General features: G+C 48.4%; 1 long non-coding RNA gene across 1 annotated transcript in view; it reads left to right on the top strand.

The window, feature by feature from the left end:
• Positions 1–6,328, top strand: part of LOC137570833 (uncharacterized) — a 109,264-nt gene that overhangs the window by 73,656 nt on the left and 29,280 nt on the right. The gene's annotated exons all lie outside the window — the stretch shown is intronic.

Raw genomic sequence — 6,328 nt, 5'->3', positions numbered from 1 at the left:
GGAGACCAGGGTTCGAATCTCGGCTCTGCCTGTTCAGTAAGCCAGCACTAATTCAGTAGGAGACCTTTGGCAAGTCTCCCTTACACTGCTACTGCCAATAGAGCGCACCCTAGTGGCTGCTGCTCTGCTCTGGCGCTTTGAGTCCGCAAGGAGAAAAGCGCAATATAAATGTTATTTGTCTTGTCTTATTTGTCTTGTCTATCTTTAAAAACACATAGAAAATGCATATGCGTTTTTATATGTGTTTTTTCCTGCGGCCCATAGGCAAGCACCAAGCTTTTTCCGGAACGCTATCGTTTCTGCTATGTGTGCACCCAGCCTCAATCATCTGCTTTTTCAACCACTGAAAAAAATAGAGTATAATTTTTTTATTTTTTTTGCATACAATAAAGAAGATGGAAAGAACCAAATGCTATGCGATTTCCAACCAGTACATTGCACATCCTAGAGAACAGCAGTGAACCAGAGATCAAAAGAGCTAAAGATACAGCAGGGCCAGTTTAAAGGGCCCAGCTTAATCAGTGGGACCCCCTACCCCCCCAACACACACACACACACCTTCATAAGCACTACCCCAACTTTTCCCGAGGCCCCTGCACAATAGCTGAGATTATGAAGATGAAGAAAGGAGAGAGAAGACTGGGAATGTTCTGCTTGCAGCCAGTGAGTGACCTGCCAGTGTAGTGTCTGAAAAGGCTACCTCGTCTGATTTAGCTACAAGTAGCTAAATCAGACAGCACAGTGTGTCAGGAAAAGCTACCCTGTCTGAATTAGCTACCATGGCAAAAACAACCCCTGTGTATATGTTGCATAATATAGTGTTTGACCTTGAGTGATAGGTTACAGACCTTATTTATGTAATGGTAATTATTTAAAACCATAACAAATGGTTTTCCTTTAACCACTTCCGGATTCTCGGTGCGTATATATACGCCCCTGAATCCTGAAGTGTATACCATACGAGCGGCCGTTCCATGTCAGTTCACGGAGGGTGTCTCCGTGAACACCCTGCGAGCCGATCGGCGGCTCGCAGGGTAAATGTAAACACACGGGGAAGATCTTCCCCGGTGTTTACATGTATACGGCGCTGCTGCGCAGCAGCGCCGTAGAGGAGATCGGCGATCCCCGGCCTCTGATTGGCCGGGGATCACCGGCATCTGATAGGCTAAAGCCTATCCCATCAGGCGCAGGACGGAAATCCGTCCTGCGCCGCTCACAGGGGGAGGGAGAGGGAGGGAAGGGGAAGGAGGCCAGGAAGCGCTGCGGAGGGGGGCTTTGAAGAGCCCCCCCCCGCAAGCGCAAGCAGCCGGCGGCGATCAGACCCCCCCAGCAGGACATCCCCCTAGTGGGGAAAAAAGGGGGGAAGTCTGATCGCCCTGGCTGCTAGCTGATCTGTGCTGTGGGCTGGAGAGCCCACGCAGCACAGATCAGCACAACATTTCATGGTGTGGAAGTGGTTAACGTGTTAATACCACAGTTGCAGGAGGTAGCCGCTGCACAGGATCAACAGACTAAGCAGCAGCTGTTGCAGGGGCGCCTCTAGCCCTTTTGTCACTCCAGGCAAGAAAACATGTGCCGCCGCCCCCCCCCCCCCCCCCCAAAAAAAAAATGTTAAAAATCAATATGGGCCTGAGTTTCCTCCTGTAACACAGTTAGTTACACAGTGTCTTTTAAAAGTAATTAGACAACATTCTCCCATCCCCTAGAAAGGTACGCACACGTTTCTTTTGGTTCCCAAAATGCCAAGTGCTGCAACTATAACTCCAAAATATCAAATGCACTCACACTGTACACACACATCACAATCACTGCTGGAACCATGGAAAGGGATGCCAGCAGCAGAGACGACACTGGCATTGGTGTCACCCAGTGCGGTAACAGCTGATACTGTACAAATTGGAGGTAACAGGGATCAGCACACAATGCAGCTAGTTTACTATCAGTACAGGCACAGAGTAATCGTTTATACTGTACATACTGGAGGCAGCAGAGATCAGCACACACTGCAGCTAGTTTACTATCAGTAAAGGGACAGAGTAACAGTTTATACTGTATATACTGGAGGTAGCAGAGATCAACACATACTGCAGCTAGTTTTATCAGTACAGGCACAGAGTAACAGCTTAACCTCCTGAGGACTGCAGTGCTAAACCCGCCTAGTGACCAGGCCATTTTTAGTAAAATAGGCCACTGCAGCTTTAAGGCCAAGCTGCAGGGCCGCACAACACAGCACACAAGTGATTCCCCCTCCCCTTTTTCTCCCCACCAACAGAGCTCTCTGTTGGTGGGGTCTGATCGCTCCCCCCATGTTTATTTATTTTTTTATAAATATTGTTGTTGTTGTTTTTTTTAATAAAAAACCCTGTTTCTTTAATTTTCTTCCCTCCCTCCCTCCCCATAGCCAGCCAATTACGGCGATCGGCTGTCATAGGCTTCTGCCCATGAGAGCCGATCGCTCTTTTGTCCCCCAGAGGGACAGCCGTGTGACACGGCTGTACCCAGTACAGCACTGCTGCCGATCGCAGCGCTGTACATGCAAATAGACGGTGATCACGCCGTCTAACAGTCTCCCGAGCGGCAATAGCCGCTCGGAGACTAAAGGCGGGGCGGAACTCCGCCCCCAAGCAGCTTGCGCGCGATCTCCTGCATAAGCTGGCCCCAGGACTTTACGCCAATCTGCGTTAGGCGGTCCTGGGGCAGCCACGCCCATCGGCGTGACGCGGTCGGCAAGAGGTTATACTGTACATACTGGAAGCAGCAGAGATCAGCACACACTGCAGCTAGTTTACTATCAGTACAGGCACAGAGTAACCCTTATACAGTACAGTGTGAGAAAGCAGAAATCCGCACACGCTACAGCTAGTTTAATATCAGTACAGGCACAGAGTAATAGCTAATACTGTACACAGAAATCAGCACACACTTCAGCTAGTTTACTATCAGTAAAGGGACAGAGTAACAGCATATACTGTACAAACTGGAGGTAACAGGGATCAACACACACTGCAGCTAGTTTACTATCAGCACATGTACACAGTAACAGCTTGTACTGTACATATTGGAGGTAGCAGAGATCAGCACAAGCTGCAGCTAGTTTACTATCAGTACAGGCACAGAGTAACAGCTTAAACTGTACATACTGGGGGCAGCAGAGATCAGAAGACACTGCAGCTACTATACTATCAGTACAGGTTCAGAGTAATAGCTTATACTGTACAAACTGGAGGTAACAGAGATCAGCACACACTGCAGCTAGTTTACTATCAGTACAGGCACAGAGTAACAGCTTATACTGTACATACTGGAGGTAGTAGAGATCAGCACACGCTGCAGCTAGTTTACTATCAGTACATTCACATACTGTACATACTGGAGGCAGCAGAGATCCGCACACGCTGCAGCTAGTTTACTATCAGTGCAGGCACAGAGTAACAGCTTATACTGTACATACTGGAGGCAGCAGAGATCAGCACACGCTGCAGCTAGTTTACGATCAGTACAGGCATAGAGTAACAGCTTATACTGTACATACTGGAGGCAGCAGAGATCAGCACACGCTGCAGCTAGTTTACTATCAGTACAGGCATAGAGTAACAGCTTATACTGTACATACTGGAGGTAGCAGAGATCAGCACACACTGCAGCTAGTTTACTATCAGTACTGGGGGCAGCAGAGATCAGAAGACACTGCAGCTACTATACTATCAGTACAGGTTCAGAGTAATAGCTTATACTGTACAAACTGGAGGTAACAGAGATCAGCACACACTGCAGCTAGTTTACTATCAGTACAGGCACAGAGTAACAGCTTATACTGTACATACTGGAGGTAGCAGAGATCAGCACACACTGCAGCTAGTTTACTATCAGTACAGGCATAGAGTAACAGTTTATACATCAAATTCTGTTGTTCTTTAAAGTTTACCTGAGGGTAAAAAGTATAAAAGACAATATTCTTATCTAGATGATGTTTAAGCTCTCCTGACACCTCCAAGGTCTTTACTGTTCTCCCCCCACCCCACATAGCATTTGTAGCTCTGGCTGGTCCAGTCGGAGCCTGGAACATGCACAGTCCACTCCATTTGCACTCTCTGTACGCACTCCCAAATGGCTGTGCACAACAGCTGTGGTCAAGAGTATCCTAAACAAACCAAACGATCGGAACTGTGTTTGCACAGGAAGATCCTGGTGATGGCTGCTACATGCTTCCGTGTGGGAGTGCGCACAGAGAGGCTGCGCTGCTGCATGGATGGACTGTGGCCTGGACATCCAGAGTGGAAATTGCATCAGCAAGATGGAGGGAAACCCGGACACAGTAAAGAGCCTGTAAGTGTAAGGATAGCCAGCACTAATTCAGTAGGAGACCTTTGGCAAGTCTCCCTTACACTGCTACTGCCAATAGAGCGCACCCTAGTGGCTGCTGCTCTGCTCTGGCGCTTTGAGTCCGCAAGGAGAAAAGCGCAATATAAATGTTATTTGTCTTGTCTTATTTGTCTTGTCTATCTTTAAAAACACATAGAAAATGCATATGCGTTTTTATATGTGTTTTTTCCTGCGGCCCATAGGCAAGCACCAAGCTTTTTCCGGAACGCTATCGTTTCTGCTATGTGTGCACCCAGCCTCAATCATCTGCTTTTTCAACCACTGAAAAAAATAGAGTATAATTTTTTTATTTTTTTTGCATACAATAAAGAAGATGGAAAGAACCAAATGCTATGCGATTTCCAACCAGTACATTGCACATCCTAGAGAACAGCAGTGAACCAGAGATCAAAAGAGCTAAAGATACAGCAGGGCCAGTTTAAAGGGCCCAGCTTAATCAGTGGGACCCCCTACCCCCCCAACACACACACACACACCTTCATAAGCACTACCCCAACTTTTCCCGAGGCCCCTGCACAATAGCTGAGATTATGAAGATGAAGAAAGGAGAGAGAAGACTGGGAATGTTCTGCTTGCAGCCAGTGAGTGACCTGCCAGTGTAGTGTCTGAAAAGGCTACCTCGTCTGATTTAGCTACAAGTAGCTAAATCAGACAGCACAGTGTGTCAGGAAAAGCTACCCTGTCTGAATTAGCTACCATGGCAAAAACAACCCCTGTGTATATGTTGCATAATATAGTGTTTGACCTTGAGTGATAGGTTACAGACCTTATTTATGTAATGGTAATTATTTAAAACCATAACAAATGGTTTTCCTTTAACCACTTCCGGATTCTCGGTGCGTATATATACGCCCCTGAATCCTGAAGTGTATACCATACGAGCGGCCGTTCCATGTCAGTTCACGGAGGGTGTCTCCGTGAACACCCTGCGAGCCGATCGGCGGCTCGCAGGGTAAATGTAAACACACGGGGAAGATCTTCCCCGGTGTTTACATGTATACGGCGCTGCTGCGCAGCAGCGCCGTAGAGGAGATCGGCGATCCCCGGCCTCTGATTGGCCGGGGATCACCGGCATCTGATAGGCTAAAGCCTATCCCATCAGGCGCAGGACGGAAATCCGTCCTGCGCCGCTCACAGGGGGAGGGAGAGGGAGGGAAGGGGAAGGAGGCCAGGAAGCGCTGCGGAGGGGGGCTTTGAAGAGCCCCCCCCCGCAAGCGCAAGCAGCCGGCGGCGATCAGACCCCCCCAGCAGGACATCCCCCTAGTGGGGAAAAAAGGGGGGAAGTCTGATCGCCCTGGCTGCTAGCTGATCTGTGCTGTGGGCTGGAGAGCCCACGCAGCACAGATCAGCACAACATTTCATGGTGTGGAAGTGGTTAACGTGTTAATACCACAGTTGCAGGAGGTAGCCGCTGCACAGGATCAACAGACTAAGCAGCAGCTGTTGCAGGGGCGCCTCTAGCCCTTTTGTCACTCCAGGCAAGAAAACATGTGCCGCCGCCCCCCCCCCCCCCCCCAAAAAAAAAATGTTAAAAATCAATATGGGCCTGAGTTTCCTCCTGTAACACAGTTAGTTACACAGTGTCTTTTAAAAGTAATTAGACAACATTCTCCCATCCCCTAGAAAGGTACGCACACGTTTCTTTTGGTTCCCAAAATGCCAAGTGCTGCAACTATAACTCCAAAATATCAAATGCACTCACACTGTACACACACATCACAATCACTGCTGGAACCATGGAAAGGGATGCCAGCAGCAGAGACGACACTGGCATTGGTGTCACCCAGTGCGGTAACAGCTGATACTGTACAAATTGGAGGTAACAGGGATCAGCACACAATGCAGCTAGTTTACTATCAGTACAGGCACAGAGTAATCGTTTATACTGTACATACTGGAGGCAGCAGAGATCAGCACACACTGCAGCTAGTTTACTATCAGTAAA

This window comes from Hyperolius riggenbachi, chromosome 4 (genome assembly GCF_040937935.1).
Source record: "Hyperolius riggenbachi isolate aHypRig1 chromosome 4, aHypRig1.pri, whole genome shotgun sequence".
Classification (NCBI taxonomy): domain Eukaryota; kingdom Metazoa; phylum Chordata; class Amphibia; order Anura; family Hyperoliidae; genus Hyperolius; species Hyperolius riggenbachi.
The sequence above is the reverse complement of the archived record's forward strand: the minus strand, read 5'-3'. Positions and strand labels throughout refer to the sequence as shown.